Here is a 20,731-nt window from a genome sequence, read left to right as displayed (position 1 = left end):
GAGATCACATCAGTAGATCCTTGTCCCCCCAAATGTTTACGTCATGATTTTAGTATTCACCAATATTATTTTTCAGGTTTATAGGTTTCTAAAATAAATTAAGAATTTATTTTAATATTTATTTATTTTTGAGAGAGAGAGAGAGAGAGAAAGAAAACAATTGGGTAGAGGCAGAGAGAGAGGGAGACGCAGAATCCGAAGTGGGCTCCAGAACTCACAAACCATGAGATCATGACCTGAGCAGAAACCGAGTCGGACGTTTAACCGATTGAGCCCCTTAGGTGCCCCTAAAATAAAGTTTTGTTAAAGTACATCAAACAGGAAAATACACAAATCATAAGGGACGATTTTATTGAATTTTCACATTGTGTGCACCAATGTAAGCAGAATCCAGGTTAAATACATTATCGACATCCTGAAGACCACCTCTACCCATTCCCGGTCCCAGATTCCCCCAAGGAAAACTCTATTTCACCTTGTATCACTATAGGTTAGTTTTGGTTTTTAAAACATATTTCATATGAATGGCCTCATATGCCATATACTTTTGTATGTGGTTTCTTTGGCTCAGCCTGTTGTGCGAATCATCCATGCCACGGCACCTAGACTGTTGCATGCCATTGCCATTGCCAGTTCAGTAGCAATAGTTCATTCATCCTCCTCGTCCTGTAGTATTCCATTATATGAATACACAATTGATTAAACCATCCTATAGTTAGCGAACATTTAGTGGTTTCCATCTTTGGGTTATTATTAACACTGCTGCTGTGAACAATCTTGGCAAACATAGTTTGCAGGTCCGATACTTAGGAGTAGACTTGCTATTTCATAGGGTACGTGTATGTTCAACTTTAGTAGATACCATCAAAATCATTTTCTAAAGTAAATTTACATATGCACCAGGAATGTTTAAGTTCCACTTTTCCTTGAAAACTCTTGGTATGTTAATTCTCTCAAATAATAAGCCTTCATACGTGCATGAAATGGGTGGATTTACTTTGCATTCTCCTCATCACCAGTAAAGGTTGAGCACATTATAAAATGTTTACTGGCCACTTGGATATCCATCTTTTTAAAGTGACAGTCTTTTGCCTCTTTTTTTGTGTGCATATTTTGTGTGTGCGTGTGTGTGTGTGTGTGTGTGTGTTTGTGGGTTTTTTTTGCTTTCTTTATGGAGTTGTGTAGGGTTGCCAGATAAAATATGGGATGCTCAGTTAAATTTGAATTTCAGATAAATATCAAGTATTTTTAGTATAAGCATGGCCCAAATGTTGCATGATACATACTTATACAAAAAAATCATCGTATATCTGAAATTCAGATTTAACTGGGTGACCAGCATTTCTATTTACTAAGTTGAAGGGGGTGAGCATGAGGAGGAGAAAGCAGAGAAATAGAACATATTCATGAAATAGGTTTAGAAATAAAATATTGGGCGTGTTTACCGTCACTCGGAACTGGCTAGAAACAAACGGATCAGAAGCCTACTAAGTTTCTGAGATAATTTTACAGCCCAGAGAAGCACAATTATTGACCAAAGTTTTATATATAGTTCCAGACCTAAAAGAATTCTTCAACCTTTAACCTTGCAGAATTGACAAGCTTGTTGGGAAGGTGGTGTGGTTCAATTTCAGCATGTTCCCCGGTACCTACTTGAGATGTGGCCAGGCAAAAGAGGACAAAATGAAAAAGAACCTCCCAAAAGGCGAATCCAGACACCATTGGGAACAGTGGACAAGAAATTCTCCCAGAAAACAGAATCAGGTTCTAAGCGAGCAATTGCTCTAGCCCCTAAGTTAGGAGACAGACCCTCACTGTATTTCCCAGCAGTCTTTCAGAAGCTGTTTTGACAGCCATTAACTTCTGTGTGTCTCCTATTTCCCCGTTTGAATGGGGGTGATATTGTAGTCATTCTGCTTCTGCTCCATCATTGAAAACTGGGTATCTGAGGGGGGCAAAGCAGATGATTTGTCTTTTTAGTATGTAGGTCCCTGGAATAAGAGGAGCCACATGCTAGACCTTGGTCCAAGATGCAGTGACATTTTGGATTGCAGATTGTCTACCTTGGGAAGGAAATGAATGGTTTTTTTAAACATTTGTGTATTTTTGAGAGAGAGAGAGAGAGAGACAGAGAGAGAGAGAGAGAGAGAGAGAGAGAGAGAACGCGTGCATGCGCACACAAATCGGGAAGGGGGGCGCAGAGGATCCAAAGTGGGCTCTGTGCTAACAGCAGACAGCTCCATACGGGGCTTAAACTCATGAACCCATAAACCTTGAGATCATGAGCTGAGCCAAAATCAAGAGTTGGACGCTTGACCGACTGAGCCACCCGGGCACCCCAGAAATGAGTATTTTCTACGTATAGGAAGAAAAATTGAAGTCTCATTACCAGAAGGGCAGACCGTAACAGTCAACGCTATGTGTTTACCCTACCACTTCCGCCTCGTAGAAAGCAGGGTTCTACGCTCCTTAGTAGAAAGGCTGTATTTCCTAGTCTTTCCTTCAGGTGTGATGGGATCAACTTTGGCCAAGGGTGTGTAGACATAAATGCTATGTCTTAGTCGGTGTATATAGTCAGGAAAGCCACTATCCATCCCCCCACCAGAGATTATAAGCAAGGAATTGGTTATAAAAAGGTTAGAAAGACTGGAAAAGTGAAGGACATGAGAGCGCTTCCACATTTCTGGAAGATGCAACCGCCAGGGGGCTAACCGGATGGAGGGGGTCCCTGCCACACCCCCCGCTGCTCAGCAGGAACTTAGGACCTGCACTCGTTTGAATGCTGCCAGAATGGCTGCTGACCCTGCCGTTTGTAACCAGTGCAGTTGTATTTTCCATGACTTCGGTATCTCAGCTCTCCTTTTTGTTTTCTGCTCGGTCTCTCAGGGTCTGAGAAGGATGTTTAAAATCTTCCTGCATTTCTGTCCGTTCTTTATAAACAGGCAATTGCTGTATTTTGAGATTGCATTGTTAGACCCATACATATTATACTGATGGTCTTCTTGCTTAATTTCCCCTTGTATCTTTATTTATTCCTTAGGATGTTTGGGCTCAATTTATATTTATCACACATTAACATTTCTATCTTAGCTTTATTTTGGTTCATACTTGGCCAGCACATATTCACCCAACTTAGAAATATCTCTGTGTCTTCATTTTAAGGATTTTGGGGGGTATTTTTGGAATACACTTTTTTAAAAAAAATCCAAACTGAACACTTCTGTATTTTAATTGCTAGAATTAACCAGTTCATATTTACTTTTTTTTTTTTTTACAGTTTTTTTAAAAATTTAAATTCAAGTTAGTTCACATACAGCGTACTCTTGGCTTCGGAAGTGGAACCCAGTGATTCGTCTCTTACATACGACACCCAGTGCCCATCACAAAACGTACCCTCCTTAATGCCCATCATCCGTTTTTAACCCATTCCCCCTGACCCTCCCTCCCAGTAATCCTCAGTTTGTTCTCTGTATGTAAGAGTCTCTTATGGTTTGCCTTCCTCTCTGTTTTTCTCTTCTTTTTCCTTCCCTTCCCCTCTGTGCATCTGCTGTGTTTCTCAAATTCCACATATGAGTGAAATCATATGCTATCGGTCTTTCTCTGACTTTTTTACAGTTTTAACAAGGCTTATATTGCTATCTTATTTCATATTTTCCATCTATTATACTTTTTTAAATTCATAAGTTCCACTGAATGTGTCACTTTTTATTCTGCTTCTTTAAATCTGACTTTTTACTTTTGTTCATATGGCTCACATAGCATAAAACCCACCCTCATGTTCATTTGTCTCTATTGATTTCTTAAACTTACCAGTATCTACATGCCCCTTAATGATGTGAATATGCCCTTGTACATCTTTAATCCTTCCCCTATTCTTTACCTTATTAATATTGTCCTATAATTTAGCTCCAGCATGCTATAAATATATTTTCTAAATGTTTTGGTCTTGGCTTTGTAGGCAAACAATTTTAAAGGTATTTGACCATCTTTAATTCTCATATATCTTAGAGAGTTCTCCTGAAGTGATTTCTGTTCTCACTTAAAATTACAACTGTACCTCTGATATTTCTTTTTTTTTTAAGGTTTATTTATTTTTGAGAGAGAGAGAGTGCACACACACACGAGTGAGCAGTGGAGGGACAGAGGATACGGATCAGGTTCTGCACTGATAGCACAGAGCCCGATTCAGGGCTCAAACTCACCGACTGTGAGATCTTGACTTGAGTCGAAGTCGGCTGCTTAACCGACGGAGCCACCCAGGTGCCCGTCTTTTCTCTTCTTGATGTCATCCATTCTGACAGGTGTGAGGTGATATCTCCTTGTGTTTTTGATTTGCATTTCCTTGCCGACTAGTGATGTTGAGCATCATTTTATGTGTCCATTGGCCATTTTGATGGCCCTTCTAAGAGTGATTTTAAAGTGGGTTATTGTGTGACAAATGTTCTGAGGCTTGTGTGCCTGAGAAAAATCTTATTACATGCTTACATTGGAATGATAAATAGGCTGGATATACATTTCTACATCTAATATTCCTTTCTTTCAGTATTTTAAAAATATTCCATTCTCCTGAATTCATTGTTGCTGGGGAAAAAAATCTCAGGTCAATCAGATTTTCATTTTTTTTGAGGGGGGTAAGGGGAGGGGCAGAGAGAGAGGGAGAGAGAGCATCTTAGCTTCCATGCACAGTGTGGAGCCTGATGTGGGGCTCGATCCCATGACCCTGCCTTGGATCATGACCTGACCTGAAATCAAGAGTCAGATGCTCAACAGACTGATCCACCCAGATGCCTGTTTTGTTTGATTTTCATTATTTTTGTATTTGATCTACTCCTTCTTCTTAGAAGTTTATAGAATTTTCTCTTTGCTTTTGATGATTCTAAGTTTTATTTTAATGTATGCAGTGAGGTTTCCTTTATATCTCCTGTTGTGTACTCTATTAATTCTTTACATAGGCTTTAATCTTCATTTCTGAGAATTTTATCTTCCTAATTTCTCCATATGTTTCAGTGGCAAAGAATACTAGTATTCATACTATAAATGTTTCTTTTCTTTTCCCCTTGCACACAGCTAAACTACAGTTTCCAGACCTCTAATGGTTGGCTGAGTTCTGGCCAGTGGTGTATAAACGGGAGTGATCTGTACCACCTTTGGGCCCGGCCTCTAAAATATCTCGCATTTGTCTCCTTGTGCTCTCTTCACTCACTGTTTGGCTGGTAAGCACCCAGTGGCACACTTTGAAGGTCTGGAAAGTGAACGAACCGCTGTGTGGTGGGAGCCCGAGTCCCTGAATGACTCTGACCTATAGTTTTGTGAACTTTATTGTGCTAGGCTAGAGGTTTGGGGCGGTTTGTTATAAGAGAATGGCCTTACTTTCCCGACTTAATACAGTCCCCATCACTTTTTTTCTTCTCTTATTTTGGTGCCCCTATCAGCAATCCTCTGTCCTTTGTATCTCTTTACCCTGCCTATACATTTCCTACTTCTTTATGTTTCCCTGCTGTTTTCTGGGAAAATCTGTCAGGTATGATTTCCCACATTATTGAATTATTTTTCAGCTACGTTCACCCTTCTATTTATTCCACCTGTTGTGCTCGTGATTACAAATGTATTTTCCTAACCTTTCCACTTGGATCTTTAAAAAAAAAGTTTGTTTCTGTTTTAATTTACTAGTACTGTTCATTATCTAAGAATGAATGTGCGTATCTGTGTATAAATACATACATAAATAAAAACCTTGGTCTCTGTGTTACAATAATTCTATTTCAGTTGGCATACGTTGTTCAGCTCCTATCCGGGAGTTTAACCAGAAAGGCAAGCATATGGCCCAGGAGAATTCACGGTACTCCAAAAGTGTTTCTACTTCTTTCCTGCCACTCCGTCAGGAAGCTTCTCCGTTCGCAGAGGCAGTGTTGGGACCCGTCCTGGGGGCTCAGAGCGGAGGAGGTGTGCAGGGGGTCCTGGTTGAGGGAGAGGAGTCCGTGCCAGTAGGCAGTTGGGAACTCCCACCTGTTTTGGTTTTTGCACAACTCTGATCTTCATGGAAACAGGCAGGTAAAGGTAAGTAGGGAGAAAAGGCAAGAAAACTTAGGAGTCTGTTTGCATCCTATCCTCTCATGGCCATCCTGCCCCCTACTGCCCTTCGCTCTGAGCCCCCGTCAAGCCCAGCCACGTGTACCGTCTAAAGTCAGCCTTGTGTTTTACCAGGACTGTCTCACATGTCTCCTTTTCTGTCGTTGTTAGTTCCTCTGATTCATGTTTCTTGCTGACTTGTGTAGTTTCTCCGGGGTTCATTTTGAAGAGGGCCCCAGCAGTCCATGTTATTCACCATCTTCACGAGAAATGGAAATGAATTAATACCTACAGAAATGAGCGTGCTGAATGACCCCAATTTTATAAAAGTATTTGTCTCTCTACCCTCTTTTCTGTACTTATTCATAGTTGTGTGGGATGATAGTCTTCTTTATGAAAACTATGATTTTTTCCTGGGTATTGTACCTGGGGTGACATTTTACTTTCCTTTTTATAATTGTCTCTATTGTTCCAATTATTATCGCTTCTCGGCCTTTTGGCTAAGATCAAGTGTAGTATCTATTGTTCCAATTACTCATGATGTGTGTTTATCATATGAATAAAAGCAAAGTTATCCTTAAGAGAAAGAAAAAGTGTACGCGATGAATAAGTTGTATAACGTCATTTAACATTCTCTCTTTAGGGTCATCTCACTTAAGAATTTATCTTAGGTTTGTGTTGAGCAATATGCATTTGGGTTTCTAAAAAAATATTAGCTTGCAGCCATTTCCAAAATATCTTCCACTTTCACAAAAATGTTATCAGCTATTTTTCGTCTTTCACTTTTTAAAACCCAATTCATCATATTTTGAGCACTTTTCATGTGCCATTCATGGTGCTAAAAATTATTAGCAAACAAATGAAGAATATAGCATCATTCCTTGAAGTCATGGCCAAATGGGAAAGGTACTTACACAGACCACTAATTGTAATCCTAATAAGAATCAAGGAAGATATTCTATGATAGTGTTATAAATGGTGTTCTGTATTAGCCAAAGAAAGAAAACCCTGATTGTGATTATAAGTTATTAGTCATAAGTGGCAGAAGTTGTAAGATTTCAGCTGACTCTTTCAAAAAGTAGGAGGCAGGGAAGAATCTCTTGGTAAGGAATTTGATCTTTATTCATAGTAAGGGTAGCAAACACGATATGCATAGGATCTAGAAAGATTGGAGGAAGAAGGGGATGGGGAAGTCGTAGGGCTGGTAATTTGTGTTTTATTCATTTGCTTAAGAGTTTATTAAGGGCCTACTGTGTACCAGGTACAATTCTGGGCACAGGATATACAGTGATGAACAAAACAGACATGTTCCTGCCCTCATATAGTTTATCTGTTAGTGGTAGAGAGAGATAAGATAAATTAGTAAAATAGTGTATTAGATAGTGGAAAGTAGTCAGAAGGAAAGTTAGAGAAAGTGATTGGGAAGTGATTTGTGTTTTGTTTTGCATAAAGTGTGGTAAGCTGAACAGTGGTCCCTGAAAGATGTTTACATCTTAATCCCCAGAAGTTGTGAATGTTAGTACATGGAAAGTGTACTTTGCACATGTGATGAAGTTAGGGATCTTGAGATGGGGAGATTATCCTGAATTATTGGGGTTGGAGCCAGGAAACACTCTCAGCACCTAGAGACCTTCCACAGTTCCTTGTCACGTGCCCCCCATAGACATTTTACAACAGGGCTATTTACTTTCTTTCAAGACAACAGGGGCACTTCTTTCTGACTTCCAACCCTCCTCTAGCATTCTCTGATGGAGTCTTACATTAGGTAATTCAGTCAAACGACTGACTATTCCCAAGCTCAAATAAAGGGGATTATATAAGACCTAAATCTTGGGGGCCATCTTAGATTTCTGCCTATCACGCTGTGTTGAATTTGGTCTGTAGGGGAGCAAGGATGATATCAGATAGAACAATAGAAGGCTATTGTGTTTATCCAGGCCAGAGCTGATGGAGGTACAGTGGAGGTGGTAAGAAGTGGTAAGATTCTGGATGTGTTTTGAGGTTTGTCCTATTTTGAAAATAGAGCAGAAAGCACCTTCTAACAGATCATGTATGAGAAAGAGAAAGAGGGTGGATGTCAAGGATAAGTCCGAATTTCGGGGCCTGAGCAATTGAAGAATGCCATTTATTGGAATGGAGAATACTTCAAGAGGAGCAGGTTGGGGGAAGGCAGTGATACCAGGAGTTTAGTGTGGGACATAACAAATTCAAAAATGCCTACTAGACATGCAGGTGGAGATAGTGAGTAGGTAGTTCAATGCATCTGGATTTCAGGAAGAAATGCAGCTTAGATGTATGAGTTTGAGCATCATCAGCATATAGATGATATTTGAAGCCACAACATTGAATGAGCCGACAGAGGGAGTGAGGTAGGGAAGACTGAATTCTGAGACATCTCTGCTTCATTCTGGGTTGGGGGCAATGAGGAGGAAGCAGCAAATGATCCTGAGAAGGAACAATCAAATGAAGTGGGAGAAAAAAACCCGGAGGGTATAGTGTTCTCAAAGGCAAGTGAAGAAAGTACATCAAGAAGCAGGAAGGGGGCGGGGCATCTGTGAGAGTTGCTACTGGTGGGTCCATTGCACATGGCATTGTAGAGTTCACTGGCGACTGCAGTAAGAGAAGTTTTGGGAAGCCTGCTGGGGGTGAAAGCTGCACATTTGAGAATGTTGACTGGCCAGTGTCCTCCAGGAATCTTGACCTTACTCCTTAAATCTAGATGTCCAAACCCCCACAGCTCCTAGTTCTTACCAGTTTCATGATAAAATATTTATACTAAATCGACCACGTTGCAGCTGTGTATCTGTCTTTCTCCCTTGGTAGTGAGTTCCTTGAAGCTAGATGGTTTCTTTTAGCTCAGCATCTTTAACTCCTGGGTAGGCTCAAAGTAAACAGGAATTGAAAGAAGTAATAAGTGAATGAAAGGCACTGATCTTTCATATTTTTCATACTCCTTGGTCAAAAAAAATCTCTCTGCAATTCAAGACAATTGTACCCTTTGAAAAACGTTAGACTGATCATTCAGCACTCTGAAGCGGCCCTGAGAATGATAAATGAAATAGAGCATTGCCTTAAAAAAAATAAAAGCAGAGTCACATATGAAAGATGATTGATTGATCTTGTGGCTTGAGGAATGTCCGCGGAGGAAATGTTTTTGGGTGGGCTGCCTCTGTCACCTTGGTCTACGCTCTTGTGATAAAATGTCAGGGGACGTGGCGGCTGGGGCGGACTGGTGATTGTGCATGGAATTACTCCGCAAAGAAACACCAGAATATTTCTGATCAAATAAAATAAGGTTTTAGGTTCATTTTCCAAAGTTCCTTTTCATGATAAAAAGTTGAATGTGAAAACAAGAAAGTAATCTTGTTTGCAGAGAAAACTAGTGGGAAACTTTGGCTCCCTTGCAAGTTTCCCGGTGTATCGGTGCTATGTTATGATCAGTTCTTATTTTTGTTCAATATGTTAGGTTTGTTTCTGCTATTTCAGAACAGGAATATTAAAATCCTTAGAAAGACTGACAGCATCACACCAGAAACATCCATGTGTACTTCAGGATTACAAACTAGAAGAAGAACAATTTTTCATAATTCCTACATAGTAGTTAAAATGATGCATCTCATTAAGGCATAGGCAGTAGCCTTCAAGAGATTACTTGTATGTGTGAATTACTATAATTAATAACAACAATAATAAGCAACAGAAGTTAGCATTCACTGAACACCATCAATATGCCAGACGTAACATGACAATGATGAGCCAAAGTATATAGATGAAGAAAGTTGAGCAACTCATCAAAGGTCTCAGAGCTCATCAGTAGTGGCTGGGGTGTAAACTCAGGCATCTCAAGCCCAAGAACAGACTTCCTCAACTTTGGGAATGTTCAGGCCAGAAAATTCATTGTTGTGGAGGTTGTTCTGTGCCTCCTAGGATGCAGCCTTCCTGGCCTCCACGCACCACACGCCAGGAGCATCTCCCCGTCGTGACAACTACAAACGCCTCCAGACATTTTCAGATGTTTCCTGGTGAGCAAAATCACCCCCAGTTGAGACCACTGCTCTAAAGTGCCCTACCCACGATGTTCCATGGTCTTCACGGCAAACTCTAGATACAAGGCAAGAGAAAGTTGAAATTGAATCTCAATTCTCCTCCGTGACCCAGTCAGTTTTTACCATTGTAGCCCTTAAGGGAGAACTCAGTCTTTCACTCAACGGTATTCAGTTGCCTGGCATTTATTGGCCATTTTTATTGTCCCTAGCACTGGAATAGGAACTAAGATTCTAATTAATGTGTTGTTCTGAAGGAAGTAGAACCTCAGCCCGGTGGTAGAATGCCTTTAACAGAGTCTTTTGGTTCCAGAGTGATGTGTCATTTGATTCCAAGAAGGCATTTCTTTATTTCAGTGTTTTCAGTCTGGGCTATTTGTAGTTAAAGATCAGGAAAGTGTATAGATGACAGGGCATTTAGGTGGTTGGAGAAACATCTTGGAGTTAGATCTATAATATAATATATGTTGTTTTCCTAGTTTAAAAGTATGTAAGGGTGCCTGGGTGGTTCAGTCGGTTAAGCGTCCGACTTTGGCTCAGGTCGTGATCTCACGGTTTGTGGGTTTGAGCCCCGTGTCAGGTTCTGTGCTGACAGCTCAGAGCCTGGAGCCTGCTTTGGATTCTGTGTCTCTCTCTCTCTTTGCCCATCCCTCGCTTGCAGTTTGTCTCTCTCTCTCCCTCAGAAATAAACAAACATTAAAACTTAAAAAAAAAAAAAAACAACAGTATGCAAACCTACAATGTCTTTTCTGCTGCTGACAAGCCCAGACAGTCCACAGTAATTGAAGGAGATCCTGTGTTCTCCGCATCGCCCAATTTGTATATAACTGGCCAGGGCAGGAATATCTGTGTCATAAACTTTTTGGAGTTGAAGCAGAAAGATGGTAACATAATCGGTATCACAATCCGAGCTTTATCAATTAGTAGGAATAACAACAATACCAACAGTAATAGTTCATAGTGAGTGCTTACAATGGACCAGGTGCTCTGCTAAGCATTCCTTTAAACCCACTCAACCATCCTATCTGCTGGATATAGTCGCATTTTACAGATGAGGAAACTGAAAAAAAAAAAGACTAACATCCCAATGTCCTACAAGCAGTAATTGGCAGAATCGGAATTTGAATGGAGGCAATATGATTCTAGCCCCCGCAACAAGGCTGTACCGCTTTAAAAATATTACTTTTAATATGCTGGACACTTTCATATACATATGGGTACGTGAATATCAGACACACTCTATCCCGACGGGGGAAGGAAGAGGATGTTGGGAATGCTAAAGTATAACCGTTCTAAAAAATCTCTGCAGTTAGTCAAGTTAGGTATACACACCCCTTTTCACCAGCAGTCTCACTCGTGTGCATGTGCACGTGTGTATCCAAACAAATTCTTACACAGGTCCATAAGGAAACGTGCACAGATGTACCTTGCAATGTTATTTTGGGGGGTGGGAATCTGGGGGCAATCTTAATAGTTATTGCTGGGCAAGTGGATCGGGGAAATGTGGTACCCACACGCCTAGAGTACTATGCAATAGTCGTAGGTATTCAACCATATGTAGATACGATACGTGGGTGGTTCACAAAACATAGCACTGAGGAAAGGAAGAAACAAAATGAAGCATAGTGAAATGCCATTTTCATAAATTCCAAATGCATGTACACAGAATAATAGACATTTTGCAAAATGATACAAAGAGAAAGGATGTGTATTAAACAGAGTAGAATGGTTCCATATGGAGGGAAGGGAATAGGAAACACAAATGCCAATAAAATGGAAAAAGAGAAGAGGGGCCTTGCTGTGTATGACAGGATAATACAAATACCTCAACTGTCTACACTTAAGTCCAAAAACAAAAGCAAAACAAAAATATTATCTAATACTGGGTTCCCAACTAACTTCATATGAAAATATAAAACATTGGAAAATTATTTCCACAATAAAAATATAATGGTTTATCTTTTCTTGACTATAGCAGCATTCTTTTTTTTTTTTTAAAGTATACCTTTTTTTTTTTATTTTTTTTTTCAACGTTTATTTATTTTTGGGACAGAGAGAGACAGAGCATGAACGGGGGAGGGGCAGACAGAGAGGGAGACACAGAATCGGAAACAGGCTCCAGGCTCTGAGCCATCAGCCCAGAGCCTGACGCGGGGCTCGAACTCACGGACCGCGAGATCGTGACCTGAGCTGAAGGCAGACGCTTAACCAACTGCGCCACCCAGGCGCCCCTATAGCAGCATTCTTGTATTTGTTTTACAAACGTGAGGAGCCATATGGGCCTGCAGGGGAGTGAGTTGCTACCTAGCTATCTGTGCCTTAAGTGCTTGTCCAGCTCCATTCCTGGCCCTCCAAATATATCCCCCCTACCTATACTTCAGAGTTTGGGATGGGAAAGTAGCTTCCGTGTGGTGAATTTGCCTGGGAAATCCCTTCTACTTCTCAGCTCCCCTTTCCCTGGCTCTTTGATCTAATTGTTTTGATCTCAGTCATTAAATTCTGTGCTAGTCCTGAATGCTGTTCACCAGTTTCTGCCTCTTCCCCTTTCTGGGTACACAGAGCCATTTTATGGCTTCCTTTGGGTTTGATGGGACTGACTTGAGCTGGCCGAGGTGTCTGACCCTTCTTCGAAAGCGCAAGACCTTGCAAAGCTCCTTTTCCACCTGACCCAATAACAGCAAGTTTTGAGACGACAGATGCTCCTTGTGCCTAAATATCTGAGCAACTAACGTGTACACAGAGCGGAGCTAGCTTACACCCGACACAGCATATGCATTTAAAACAAATAGTTCTTAAGCCACTGAGATTTGGTGTGCTTATTTTGTTGCTGAAGTATACCCTAATATATCTGGACTGTATAATTTCCAAGGATTAAATCATTGGTGAAAATAATCACGTTGATCCTAGGATTGTTTCTACTGGGATATCGGTTGGTATGGCTAACGAGCTTACTGAAAACTTGAAAACATCAGTATAGGGCACCCGATCGAGTCAACTTATTGTTCATCTTATATGGTGTCATAGAACAACGTGAACTTGAGTCTAGACGAGTCGTTTATACATTGCTTCTTACTGATTTAAGAACCTTGTTCTTGCCATATACAAAAGGAAGACAGATCGGCAGAAAATAGATTGGTTCCTCTTCAAGTATCATTAGCCATCTTTGGGATTCTTTTTTAACAGACTTACTGATTTATTTGTGGATGATTTCTCTTGAATGTTTTCCCCCTTAAGAAACAACAATATTAAGCCAACCCTCCTGTCCCATTTCCCTGGCAAATTTGTCAGAACATGATACCTGGTTCAACTAATCCACTCTTGGCTTTTTTCACCATCACTTTTCTATGTAGAAAAATTTCTCTGTCATTATGAGATTCTTTTGTTCTCAGTTGAATGAAAAATAATTTGCAATTAATTTGACAGTTACAAATGAACATGTTCTCTTTTGTTTTGTCTAAGAGGTCTGCATAAACACTGCTTTTGAGCAGTGTCTTCAGTGAAGGAAAATGAAGCTCAGCCTTTTAAATTCATGTGCCAAGAGGGATTGAAAACCTGCCATCACCTAGTTGGCATTTCAAAGACACCAGGTCTATAGGTGTGCAAGACGTCTTGGTTTACTCTATACCAAGAGTCAGGGAGAGTCAACTGGGTACTTGGTAAATGTATCCTCTTATGCTGGTACGCAGGCACGAGTCTGTGACGGACAGTGAGGGTGGTATTTACTGTTAGGCTCAGTGTGCTGCAGAGAATCTTGTCACTCCCTCAAAAGGTGGAGACTCTGTCCCTTCTCCATGAAACTGGGTGGACTCTTGTGACCACTGTATCTAATGCAGGATGGCAGAAGTGACCCTCGGCGACTTCTGAGACTACCATAAAAGGTGATGCAACTCCGCCTGGTGCTCAGTCACTTCATACGCCCTCTCTCCTTCCCTCTCCGTCTCCTCGCGCTCTCTGCTCGCCCGGGGAGCCCCACTGCCAGACTGCGAGGAATTCTAGGCCACAAGGAGAAACCACCTGGAGGCGTTCCAGCGAACAGACTCCTCTGTGGTCTCAGCCAGCATCCTGTACTCACTGCTAGACGTGTGAGTGAAGAAGCCTGCAAGACGAATCCAGTCCCACTTGTCACCTGATGGCAGGCGCGTGAGAGATCACAGGTGAGAACCATCTAGCTGAGCACAGTAAATCCCCAGCACTGTGAGAAACAACAATAAATGATTGTTGTGGTTTTTTACACCACTGAGTTTGAAGCGGTTTGTTTTGAAGCCATAGGGAGCTACAACAGAGACCAGCTGGTAAAGTGACTTGCTCATGGTGACAGCCGTTGGGTTGTCACACCCCAAGGTTGGCTTGTCATCTTGCAAGTGCAGACCTTTGAAGTTTTGCACCTATAACCTATTCTTTGGAGGAGAGAAACCGTGCGTGTGTGTGTGGATGCTAACAGGAAAATACTCATGGATCTTCATGACCCTTATTCACTGATAATAAATAGCAAGGATTTTAGAAAAATACCGTTAAGCTCTGCAGTAGTCTATCCAGTAGCATTTCATCCTCCGTTCTGTTGGTGGTGGGTGGGCAGGAGTTGGGGATAGGGCTTGCATTTAGACGGCACGCTTTCTTTTTTGCGACAGTCCCGAAGAATCCCGTAAGATGACAAGTTTAGAGCAAAAAAGAGCCCAGATTGGGTGTCAGACCTCTGCGTGGATCTAATCCTTGCTAGCTATGTAACCTTGAACAGAGACCAAATGAACCAATACTCATTTTTACAGATAAGTAGTCAGAAAGCCAAAGAGGTGAACTGACTTTCCCGAGGTCGTTTACCAGTTCTAAATTCAAATCAGGTGTTCTCTCAACTATACTATACTGTCCAATTTGTGTGGGTGTTTTTTTCATTATGGAGAGAAGGACATTTAACAAGCGTTTATCACTTGCTTATAATGGAGTAAATAAAAGCACCGTGCGCATATTATTCAATTTAATTCTTACAAGGATCCTCTGATCTTGGTGTTGGTGTTACTAAACTATTGAACAGTTGAGTCACAGATAACATGTACAAGAGAGGCACCATTTAGATTTATACTTGAGTTGTGATGAAGCTGTTTACTCTGCCATCAAATCTTTGTGCCATATCCTTGATTAAAATGGTTTCATTTCCCTTAATGTTTATTTAAAAAATTGGCATATCTTCCCATTTTTTCATCGTTTTTCAAAGTTTTCTCCTTCTCTCTACAACTTAAATTAATACTGGCATTCTTTTCTTTGGCTAGTTCTGTTCCTTAATTAAAAATACATCTTAGGTGTCATGTCTTTCTAAAAATCTTGGAAAGTTATTTCTTTTGAAGTTTTTGAACAGACAAAATCTTAACTGAAGCATCATTTTCATCCATATTGCTGCTCTGTATTCTTCACCTCCAGCCTTTCTGTTTGACTTTGTGGAAAGAATCTAGCTCTGAGCAGTGAAAGGGCATAGTTCCCCTCTGAAGACCACTCCCCAGTGCCTTCATACCTTAGTACCAGAGAGTCGTTCTGGCTGACTTCAAACACAAATTAACCCAATGGTGACTTGGGGGGACCGGGCTGTGAATTAAACTATGAGTCCTCCTGTAAAAGCTTGGCTGTTGACTGTACATCATGGGCATCTGGGAATATGATGTGCACTCCATCCATTCCCTTGCTTTATGGGAGAAGATACCAACCATGACCACAAGTGTAGCTTCTACACTAAATAAATTGTAATTATGAAAGCACTTCATGAACTTTGGTGAAAGACATAATGGAGGAATAATGGCTTCCAAAGCCACTTAAAGGGCCTTATAACAGCTCTTGTGTTCTTTAAGCATACAGTGAAATATAAGAAAAGACAAATTTCACACTGCAAGGTTGATTTATTAGAAACGACACATGCTTTGAAGACAGATCTGGTTTTGGTGGGCGGGTGGTATGATCTGTTTGAAACTTAGCTTCCATCCTGATCACATGGGGTGACAGTATCTACCTTGCATGGGTTTTGATTAGAATGAAGAGATAATGTTTTTAAAAGATTTGACAGGCACTTATTAACATATGATAGACACTTAGTAATTTCTAGAAAACAATACTACAAAGATGGTGGTAGATTTGAAAATCCCACGAACTGAAATGTTTTTGGTGGCAAGACAGATCAAGTAAATTCTTGATATGGCAGTGTGCGTTACAGGAGGGAGTTGAAGGGCCTGCGGACATCTGGAAAAAGAGTTTCCAAAGGAAGGTTTTCCAATCCATTTTTTAGGAGAAATGCTGTACTAATTAAACACACCTGTGTGCTTTGTTTGTATCCCACCAGTTCAATACCTGTGACGCACAGAAATATTAGACAAAATTCCTACTTCCCCCGTCACTACGTAGTCTTTTTAACAGGACGTTTACTGATTTCCTGTCTAACTAAATATCTAGTAAATGACATGTCCAGCAACATGTCAGACTCTCGACTCTCATAGAAACATATAGATATGAGATTACATATGTGAAAATTAAAATTTTATTATATAGACAAGTTTTTAAAAAAATGTCCAGGTCCTAGAAATTAAGAGAATTATAATTTTAAAGTTTACTTATAGAATTATAATAATTATAATTATAATTAATTATAATTATAGAATTATAATTTTAAAGTTTGGCATTGAATAGGAGCCAATATTGCAGTGGCCCATAAAGTTTCAGTGTTCCATGTATGCTTTAGTAGGGAGATTAGTTTCTAACACAAATGGGAACAAGACATGTGACCCAGAATCTACAGGAGAAAGAGAAACTACACTTCTTACATAAAGCAAAATGCCTTCAAGGGGCACCTGGGTGGCTCAGTCAGTTGAGCGTCCGACTTCGGCTCAGGTCATGATCTCACAGCTCGTGAGTTCAGGCCCCACGTCGGGCTCTGTGCTGGCAGCTCAGAGCCTGGAGCCTGCTTCCCATTCTGTGTCTCCCTCTCTCTCTGCCTCTCGCTTGCTCATGCTCTGTCTCTCTGTCTCTCTGTCTCAAGAATAAATAAACCATTAACAAATTTTTTTAAAATGCCTTCAAGAGCTGTCCTATCTGGCGAGAGAGAGAATGCTTTTTAATAATGTCCTGAGGAATTTGTGAGGAAGTTTGCCATCTGAATCTGACCAAAACCTTTGGTATGGTTCAGCCTCCAATATATTCTTTTAATTGAAGTATAATTAATATGCAGTGTTACATTAGTTTCAGGTGTACAATATGATTCAGCAATTCTATGCCCTATTCAGTGCTCATCACGTTAAGAGTACACTCTTAATCCTCTTTGAACCCACGAACCGGGAGATCGTGACCTGAGCCGACATCGGACACTTAACCAACGGAGCCACCCAGGCGCCCTTACACCCCATTTTTTTATCCATTCATCTATGGATGGACACTTGGGTTGCTTCCATATCTTAGCTACAAAATAATGCTGCAGTAAACATAGGGGTGCAGGTAGCTTTTCAAATTAGTGTTTTTGTTTTCTTAGGTAAATACCCGGTAGTGGAATTACTGGATCATACAGTATTTCTATTTTTAATTTTTTTTTTTAGAGAGCCATCGATTCTAGCCATTCTGACTGGTTTAAGTTGGTATCTCTTTGTGGTTTTGATTTGCATTTCGCTGATCATTAGTGATGTTGAGCATCTTTTCATGTGTCTATTGTGTTTTCAGGTCCTCTGCCCATTTTTTAATTGGAATGGTTTTTTTTTGTTTTGTTTTCGGTGTTGGGTTGTATAAGTTTTTAAAATATATTTTGGATAAATATCCCCTTATCAGATACATTATTTGCAAACGTCTCCTTCCATTCAGTAGGTTGCCTTTTTGTTTTGTTGATGGTTTCCTTTGCTGTGCAGAAACTTTTTATCTTGGTGTGGTCTCAATAGCTTATTTATACTTTTGTTTCCTTTGCCTTAGGAGACGTATCTAGATAAATGTTTCTATCGCTGATGTCAAAGAAATTGCTACCTCTATTTTCTTCTAGGAATGTAATGGTTTCAGGTGTCACATTTAGGTCTTTAATCCATTTTGAGTTTGTTTTTGTGTGTGGTGTAAGAAAGTGGTCTTTTTTGTTTAAGACTGTATTTTCCCCATTGTATATTGTTGCTTCCTTTGTCTTAGATTAACTGACTATATAAAACAAAAGCTATTGTTTTAATTTGTCACACTGACAGATTAAAGGATTAAGAGGGAAAAACATGTTATAATCTCAATACATACAGAAAATGTATCTGATCAAACATAGTGTCCATTCATGATTTTTAGAAAAGCTCTTGGTATACTACAAATAGATAGATTCTCTTAGCCTAATAAAAAGAATCTACGAAAAAATTCTATTCAGTACTATAATAGAAGGCTCAACCATTGCAATAAGAGAAGAGAAAGCTTTTAAAATGTAAGAGAAAAGAAAGAATAAAAAGGAAGAAATAGGGGCACTTGGGTGGCTCAGTTGGTTAAGTGTCCAACTCTTGATTTTGGCTCAGGTCATGATCTCGTGGTTCGTGAGATCGAGTCCCATGTTGGGCTCTGCCCTGACAGCATAGAGCCTGCTTGGTATTCGCTCTCTCTCCCTTCTCTCTGCCTCTCTGTCTCTCTCTTTCTCTCAAAATAAATAAAGTTTAAAAAAAAGGAATAAATAAAGCTGTCTTTATTTATTTATTATTATTTTTTCAACGTTTATTTATTTTTGGGACAGAGAGAGACAGAGCATGAACAGGGGAGGGGCAGAGAGAGAGGGAGACACAGAATCGGAAACAGGCTCCAGGCTCTGAGCCATCAGCCCAGAGCCTGACGTGGGGCTCGAACTCACGGACCGCGAGATCGTGACCTGGCCGAAGTCGGACGCCCAACCGACTGCGCCACCCAGGCGCCCCTAAGCTGTCTTTATTTATACATGCTAGTTATCTACACAGAAATTTCAACAACCTCTACCAACTAACAGAACTGAGAAAGTAATAATGTTTTGGGGTAAACAATTTGAAATAATTTATAACTCTCCTGTATAATGAGGTGGCAATAGCCAATGTGAAACTCTTATTACCAGTAAGATCTTTCTGTTTGTTATAACAAAAACCCAAAAGCCACCTAGTAAAAAAAAAAAAAAAAAATCTCACAAAAGTTGTGAAAGGTTTTGTGGAGAAAATGACAAACCTTATTGAAGGTGATGTATTAGGGTTCTCCAGAGAAATAGAAGTTATGGGGTATATATAGAAAGAGATTTATTGTATGCACTTAGCTCACATGATTATGGAGACTAATTCCCACTGTCGGCAGTCTACGTGCTTGGAGGTTCAGGAAAGCTGGTGTTACGGTTCCAGTCCAAACTTAAAGGCCTGGGACCGAGGGTATGCAGTAGTTTAAGTCCCAGTCTGAGTCCAAAAACTTGAGAACCGCGGGAACTGATGCCCGAGGGCAGGAGAAGGATGCAGGTCCCAGCTCAAGCCGAGAGCAAATTTGCCTTTCCTTCATCTTTTTGTCCCAGTCAGGATCTCGCGGTGTTGGATGATGCCTGTCTGCGTCGGTGAGAGCGTTCTTCCTGACTCACTCTACTCCTTCAAATGCTACTCTTTTCCAGAAACATCTTCAAAGACACACTCAGAAATAATGTTTTACCAACTATCCGGGCATCACTCAGCCCAATCAAGTTGACAGAAAAAATTATCACAAGCCAGAAGAGAAGACCTTATTGTGTAAGTTAGGGGTTGTGTTCAGGTGCTCATAACAAGAAGCATTACGAGTGGACTCACGTGGTTTACTTCTCTCATGTAAAATGAACCACGGAGGAGGTTGGTTAGGGTTAGTACAGTGACTACCCAATGCACTCAGGGAGAGCTTTCTTGAGCTTTCCCCTCTACCCTCCTTAGCATGTGACTTTTACCATTTTTGTAATCAAAGGAGGGTTCACCCATGTCCAGCATAGCGTCAAGCATTACAAGCTTGAGGAACGGGAAGGATGAAGGGCAAAACAACAGTTGGTGCTGCTGAAGGCTGCCTATTTGCAAAGAGCTTTCCTAGAAGTCCTGCCCAGCAACTGGTACTTATATTTTATTGGCCAGAAAGATGTCACATGGCCCTCCCTACCTGTAAGGAGGCTGTGAAATGCAATTTTCCTCGTGACCATATTGCTACTCTGAACAAAATTGTTGGAAGGAGGCAGTTTGGATATCGTATAGGGAACCAGGAGTCCATCGGCACACTCAGTAACCGGCGAGCGATTCCTAGTTTATACATTATCAAAATGATGTGAATTCTGCCCTAATTAATATATGGAGCCAATGCAATATTAATTAAATTTATAATTGGATTTTTTTCATGGATATTGAAAAATTCACATGAGAGGAAACACAGCATAGTAATTAAGATGACAAACTCTGGAGCCAGACTGATTGGCTTCAGATCCAGGCTCTGCCACTTACGTGTGACCTTGGGAAATTAATTAACCTCCCTGTGCTTTAGTCTCTTCATCCGTAAAATGCAGATGACGATAGTAGTAGCTCATAGTGTTGTTTGTTGTAAGGAACAAATGAGTTACTGTTTTTTTTTTTTAAATTTTTTTTTCAACGTTTATTTATTTTTGGGACAGAGAGAGACAGAGCATGAACGGGGGAGGG

General features: G+C 40.5%; 1 long non-coding RNA gene and 1 pseudogene across 1 annotated transcript in view; both read left to right on the top strand.

Annotated features, from left to right (window-relative positions):
- The window catches only part of LOC123383346, a 425,625-nt gene that overhangs the window by 136,914 nt on the left and 267,980 nt on the right, over positions 1 to 20,731 (top strand). The window lies entirely within an intron of this gene.
- On the top strand, positions 6,550 to 6,649 carry LOC111558890 (annotated as a pseudogene).

This window comes from Felis catus, chromosome X, assembly GCF_018350175.1.
Source record: "Felis catus isolate Fca126 chromosome X, F.catus_Fca126_mat1.0, whole genome shotgun sequence".
NCBI classification, from domain to species: domain Eukaryota; kingdom Metazoa; phylum Chordata; class Mammalia; order Carnivora; family Felidae; genus Felis; species Felis catus.
Note: the sequence above shows the minus strand (reverse complement) of the source record. Positions and strands in the feature narration are given on the sequence as shown.